Source organism: Suncus etruscus, chromosome 1 (assembly GCF_024139225.1).
Source record: "Suncus etruscus isolate mSunEtr1 chromosome 1, mSunEtr1.pri.cur, whole genome shotgun sequence".
NCBI lineage: Eukaryota > Metazoa > Chordata > Mammalia > Eulipotyphla > Soricidae > Suncus > Suncus etruscus.
In genome coordinates this window covers 134,934,246-134,941,623 of record NC_064848.1, presented here as the reverse complement: position 1 = coordinate 134,941,623, position 7,378 = coordinate 134,934,246, and the positions used below count along the sequence as shown (strand labels likewise).

General features: G+C 33.3%; 1 non-coding gene across 1 annotated transcript; it reads right to left on the bottom strand.

Annotated features, from left to right (window-relative positions):
* Positions 1–1,547: 1,547 nt before the first annotated feature.
* Positions 1,548–1,654, bottom strand: LOC126027657 (U6 spliceosomal RNA). The gene has a single exon (XR_007502300.1). It is a non-coding gene; the product is annotated as a U6 spliceosomal RNA (small nuclear RNA).
* Between the last annotated feature and the right edge of the window lie 5,724 nt (positions 1,655–7,378).

Genomic DNA, 7,378 nt, shown 5'->3' with positions numbered 1-7,378 from the left:
TTTTTGTTTGTTTGTTTGCTTGTTTTGTTTTGCTGTGTGTTTCTTTTTGTGTTTTTTTTTTTTTTTGGTGCTTGTGTTTATTGTTGGAGTCCTCACGGGATATTTGACACTTCTTTTTGTACTGGTGGAATATTTCACCTTTTTTCTCTCCTTCGTTTCTCAAACCGATGTTGAGAGCCTCTGGAAGAATTCCGCTTATTTTCGGCGTATTAGACTTTTACCCCAGTTTATTACTTTTCTCTCCTTCAAACAAAACCGTGTAACTTGAACTAGCTAGTCCTGCCCCCCAATTAGAGGGGGAAACGAGGGAGACACCAGGACCAAACAGGTGCAAGACTACTATGCAGTAGGCTAGATACAGAGGAGACCACATATCCTAGCTACCCTGGGGGTGAGGGAAGAGGATATGGGTGGTAGGACAAAAACGGAGGTGTAGGGAGGACAATTTGGTGATGGGAATCCCCCTGATTTTATGTAAATATGTACCTAAAATATCATTGTCAACAATATGTAAGCCACTATGATCAAAAAAAAAATAAAAAAAAAATGCTCCACATTACTAGTGTCACTGTAAAGGCATCATGCATATCACTTTTAAATCTGTGTACTATTTGGCTAGATAAAGTACAGGTTGTAAAGCTTGTAAGGCCACGGACCAGGTTTGAATTCTTATGTTTTTTTCCACACAAAGTTCCCAGAACCCTGCCATTACAGAGACAGAAATAAGCTCTTAGCATTTTGAGGTGTGGTCCCAAAACCAAAATAATAGTAATAATGCAGAGTATTATTCAACTACACAAAATTAAAATAGACTAAGAGAACAAGGATATTTCAATTAATATTTTGTCAACTTCTTGCAAATTTAACAGATTCTCGCAATGGGATGAATATGGCACTCTCAGAGTAAGATTTGCTTAGAAATTTAGAATAACCATTTTTAAATTCATGTGTTGGAAAGCTGACAACAAAAACAATTTTAAAACTCCAAATGGTCTTACAATATTATAATTTATAAATAATTGATTCCCCCATTTAGCAAAAAAACAAGATTTTATGACAAGATAGGTTCATATTTCTAAACTCACATTATTATAACTTATTATAAAATATATATCACTATAAGTCATGGTGATATGTATTAATTTGTCTTGAAGTATACCCATTAGTGCTCAGGGTTTACTTGCTGGCTCTGTGCTCTGAGATCACTCTTGGAGATGCTCTAAAACCCATATGCAATTTGGGGAACATAATGGTGGGATACATGTAAAGCAAGTGCATAACCCCTCTAATTTCAGCTCAAAGCTCACATGTATTATTTACAAAATAGTATTATTGTTAAAATATAACAAATTAAGTTGCTTTCCTACTTTCATTTTTCTCCTTTTATCTTATGATACAGTGAATATTTATATTAACAAATTAATATGGTTTCATTATTTTTACTCAATTTTTTAAAAATTATTCATATGATTTAGTCTTCTACACAGTTTGTCTAGTCAACTTTTGTACTCTATTTTCTTCTTTTTCAATATATTCTTTTATTTTTAAAAATATGGAAACGCTTCACGAATTTGCGTGCCATCCATGTGCAGTGGCCATGCTAATTTTCCCTGTATTGTTCCAATTTTAGTATATGTGCTGCCGAAGCAAGCACTTTCAATAGATTTTTAAATTTAATTCCCCAACATCCTAAATTCCATTTTTTCATCCTCTAGGTTTTAAAAATTTTATCTTCTCCTTTTGTTTTCTAATAATCTTTCTACCATAATTAATTTCTTAATTTGTACTCATTTTTCCTTTTAGATATTCATTGTGCTGCATTAAATCTTCCCCATTACCTAAAATGCTATACAAAAATTTAATCATTATACTCTTTTGGGATTAAACTGTCAAGTTCTTTCTGGGGAATTCTCAAACTATGAAAAGCAAGATATTTGATTAGCAATATATGTTTTAAATATCAGCACTGCAGTCTTTCATTCATCTTTCGTTTGGAAATGCTGCTATATTTAGAAAGTATGTCCTATAACAAAGGTAAACATAATATTATTGAAAACAAAATGAACCTTGTAACATATATAGAATTGTTATGTAAAAATCGGGCTGGGCGGTGGCGCTAAAGGTAAGGTGCCTGCCTTTCCTGCGTTAGCCTTGGACGGACCGCGGTTCGATCCCCCGGTGTCCCATATGGTCCCCCAAGCCAGGAGCAACTTCTGAGCACATAGCCAAGAGTAACCCCTGAGCGTTACCGGGTGTGGCCCAAAAACAACAACAACAAAAAAAAGAATTGTTATGTAAAAATCACATTTTTTCACCCAATGTAATTAGCATATTAATCTTCCTTTTCCATTCATATTTCTCGACATAGTTCTCTCTTTTATTCTTCCCCTTCTCTTATTGTCTCTCATTGTCTCTGCCTATATGCCCATTTTCCCTTTACTCACTGCCTTTGCTCTCTCTTTAGATATGAACTACATGAAATACTCTGAAATGATGTTTCTTAGTTATACAGATATTTTAAAGTAAAAGTATTCTCAGCAAAGGGCAGCACTCTCTATTATCATAAAGCCAGAAATTTTCTCAGTAAGAATAGACTACAAGAAATGTTAACAGAATAATTACATGTTATTAATATGAGGCTAGACAGCTTGGTTGAGGGAAGAAAAATTACTATTAATATAGTGGAAATGTTTTACATTAAATGAGAGAATTATTCAATGTTAACATTTTTTCAGAATGCAGGTAGTCATTTAGGCAGTACTACACTTTTCTTATGATTAAAACAGCATATTTCTTAAAGACATTATAGGTATACAATATTAGTACATAAATAAATTTGTATAAAATTATATAGCTAGGAATACTTGTAAATAAATAGTGTATACAGGCATTATTAATAAATTAGTTCTTTTTATTTTTATTTATACATATACTTAAATTTTTAGTTTAAATAAATGTGTTTAAGGTATGTTAACACTTTTCACATGTTTTTCTCTCAGTGTCAGAAACATATATTTTAAATATTTGTTCATTAATGAAAAAACAGGCAAGACTTTTATCATCCTAATTTTCTAGTAACTGGAGCAGCATAATTGAATAAAAATTTAATTTTCAATCAATAATGCTTATTGTTATTTATAGAAATAAAGTGGAAGATTAGATGGACAATTAAGTAGGGACTCTTTCTTCTCTGGTATAAAAGCTTACAAAGAATATACTAGGAGAATGAAAGGCAAAAAAAAAAAGAATTATTTGAACTAAAGAGAATGTTTATTAAAGAGAGCATTCTAGAACAACATTACTAAGAATTCTTACAAGCTGCATTTATTAGATGTAGAGCAAACAGTTCATTTTAACTTTTTAGTCAAGAACAATAAAGGAGGGGCCGGGCGGTGGCGCTGGAGGTAAGGTGCCTGCCTTAGAAGCGCTAGCCAAGGAACGGACAGCGGTTCGATCCCCCGGCGTCCCATATGGTTCCCCCAAGCCAGGGGCGATTTCTGAGCACATAGCCAGGAGTAACCCCTGAGCGTCAAACGGGTGTGGCCCAAAAAAACCAAAAAAAAAAAAAAAAAAAAAAGAACAATAAAGGAATTAAAAAAAATCCTATATTATTGAACTAGATATCTAAAGTTTGTGCTGGAGAAAATTTCTCTAGCTTCCTACATTAAGTATGCATCCAGAAATAAAAGATATTTGGACTTTTTCTCAGTGTAAGGAGTGATAAGATTTAGTGAAGATCACTTATGAGAGATAATGGATTTTGAGTCCTTGTTTCTCTTATAATTATTGATAGTTTGTTTTATAATAAAATCATGTTTAAATCTAAGTAATTGATAATTAAACTTAAATTTGATATTTAGATTCACTTTATTTATAATTTATATAAATTTTAAAATTGATCCCTGATGCAAATATATACACTATAATAAAGATACAAAATATATATTACTGGCTATGAAAGCTATGTTACTCAATAGAAATAATTAAGAGAATTTAGTCAGTATTATTCTTCTTAATATACTTTTTATTGTTAATTTAGAAAATTAACTTTTGTAGTTAAAATGATAAGGTTTCAGAGTGAATGAAAATACTGCATTTAATCCATAGAGACAATGATGAGAATTATGACTACTACAAATACTGAAAAAAAAAAGATTGAGTCTTATATAAAGGTCACAGTATTTTGATCTAAGCTAACTCCTTGGCTTAGGGAAATTATAAAAAATGTAATTGACTGTGCATTGACTCAATTGATGGCTGCAAGTAAAATAAGGAAATTATGAATATTTAACTACATCCAAGTAATTTAGTAGTAAGACTTGAGCCATTTTGTTTAAGATTAGGAAAATCCATCTAAGATAATAAAAGAAATAAAACTGAAAGTTATATTGCGTGAGCTTGAGGGGATCTATGACTAAAGTTCATCAGTGAATAATATCTATCTGATTTCGATAATTTAATCATTCATTTTCTTAAAGAAAAATGGCAAAACATGATATTCCTTTCTTTTTTTTAAACATCATTTAGTGTTAAACATCTATAGTATTTAAGATTATATATACTTAAGTGTTATACTTACTTTACTTTTCATTTGGGGGACATAATAGAGGTACTTAGTGGCTGCAACTTGATGCTTCTGCATATGTACAGACTATAAAATAATCACATCAATGAAATTAACATATCTAATATGTGGCATAAAGATGAGATACATTAAATAACCTAACAAAATAATTAATAGTAGATGAAGCAACTAATATTCTCACTATTTATTAAAATAATTAGAAGTATGTGACATTATTTATTCAAATGGAGTGTGGTTACTTGACACCAAAATTTAAATTAATATAAATTTAATTGAAAATATATATTTCCATGAATTCATTACCAAGAATATCTGTTGTTAGATAGTCCCAAATTTAAAACAAAGCAATGCTTAACTATGAAAATGAATACATTTGAATTATTTTTTTTATTTTTTTTTTTTGGTTTTTGGGCCACACCCGGTAACGCTCAGGGGTTACTCCTGGTTATGTGCTCAGAAGTTGCTCCTGGCTTGGGGGACCATATGGGACACCGGGGGATCGAACCGCAGTCCATCCAAGGCTAGCGCAGGCAAGGCAGGCACCTTACCTTTAGTGCCACCGCCCGGCCCCACATTTGAATTATTTACTTATGTGATGAAACTAAGTGTAGCAACAATTCATCATGTTAATAATGCAATTTAGTAAATAATCAAAAAGGCAACAAAAATTCAAATTATGCCATCAGCTATCAATCTTACTTTGTATAGAAAAAATATTTGAATGGGGACACACAGGGATCTTTTGAGAACTAAAATATTGTCTTTAAGTGGGTGCTAAGTTTACAGGGAAAATTAAAAGCATATACAAATATAAAGTTGTATCTGCTTATAATATATGAATGCTATGAATAACATAAATTGGATAAATGTCACTTATTTGCTTTTCATGTAAAATTAAATTTGTAAGCTTAATACATCCTTTGCCCAGTTTTGTATTTATTGATTTTAACAATTAAATCTGATAACTTCACTTCAAATTAGAAGATTTAGACATAGAAGAAAAATTGAGGTGATAATTGGTTGTAATAAACTAGGACTTATTCCTAATTCTAGGGATTATTCTTGGAGTGTTCAGTGGCACACATTGTGTGTGAGGGATCAATCTGATATACAAAGTCAGTACCCTACTCGCTGTACTACCTCTACGGCCTTACAAAGTATATATTTTAAACCTAGTACACATTCTTGGTACAATTTACTGGCAGTTAGATTTTAAAACTTTGGTGATAGTTGGATCTTGTTCTTTTTGTGCTTCATTTGGGGGGGGGGTTGTGGTGAGGGGAGGTTGGTTCACACCTAGTGGCGCCACTCAGGGGTTTCTCCTGGCTCTGTGCTCAGCAATCACTCCTGGCAGGCACAGGGGACCATATGGGATGCTGGGATTCGAACCACCTTCTGTCTGGAATCAGCTGTGTGCAAGGCAAACGCCTTACCGCTGTGCTATCTCCCTGGCTCCTAGGGTTACATTTTGTTGTTGTTTATTTTTTGAGCCACATCCGGTGACTCTCAAGGGTTACTCCTGGCTATGCGCTCAGATATGGTTAGTGGCTTGGAGGACCATATGGGAACCGCAATAGGTCCTAGGCTGGCACACGCAAGGCAGACACCAGGGCTTGCGCCACTACTCTGGCCCCAAGGGCTTCATACTTTAAGAAATAACTAAAAATGTCAGTACTTCCACTTATATCTTAACCAGCCCTTAATTGTTCTCTTTTCACTCTGTCCATTTCTTTAGTATTAAAAAAAAACTGTCTTAATACAATTGTTATTCCCGATTTTTTATGTATGTAAATAGGAATCAGCTTCTTGTGTTGGTAGTTTTATCTGGAAGACTTTTTACTTAAATGTCAGATAAGGGAATTTATAAACATTCCTTAAGATCCAGTTTAAGCACAATTCCCTGAGCGTTGATGAAGGCAGCATGGAGCATGCTTACACTCCTTTTATGCTTCCACTTTGACAATTTCTTTCTTGTGTTATGGTTGTGTTTATTTATTATCTTTTTTTCACATACAGCACCACATTATATTTAAGAGCAAGGTTGTGCCTTAATAATTTATATTTGTTCTAATTACCTCACATAGAAGAACAAGACTAGGTCAAATTAAGCACACATATTTATCATTTCAATGTTAAATTTAAAATTTAAAATGTTAAATTTTAAATCTATTTTGGTGAAACAAAAGTCAGCAATAAAATGTGACCTGCAATCATCTTATTTTTTTGTTCCCTTATTACTCTAAGCAGCATGTGCATGCATTCATGTTTTATTTTATTATTGTTACCTAAGGGAAATGTCATGTGAAAATTATATTTAATAAATACTTGTCTACTAGGAGAATTCAAAAATGATATATGCCACTCTTAAATAAGAAATCACCTGACTCTCTGTCCTGTCATTCCCAAATAGTGGCCCTTCAGCATTTCTTCAAGGAAAAATAAAGTTTCTGCTGCATATTTTATTGTATAAATGTTACTATATCCTTAAGGAATGATGACACTATAAAAGGGCCCTCTGTAATTGTCAGCCAATTGAAAATGTTCTCCTGTAACTATCAGCTGACTCAAGTATAAAAAGGGAAGCCTGACAGATAGGGAACTACAAAAAGAAACTGGGGGACAGCCTCCAGAACGGCGGGCCAGGAGGAGACTGGGCGAGAGCTTGCAGCAACGGGCTTGGGAGCCTATACCCTGGGCCTGATCTATTAAGCAGCATCAGCCAAATGCACCTTGCTCTCCTCTCTCCCTCTCTCTCCCTCTCTCTCTCCTCTCTCTCTCCCCTCTCTCTCCCTC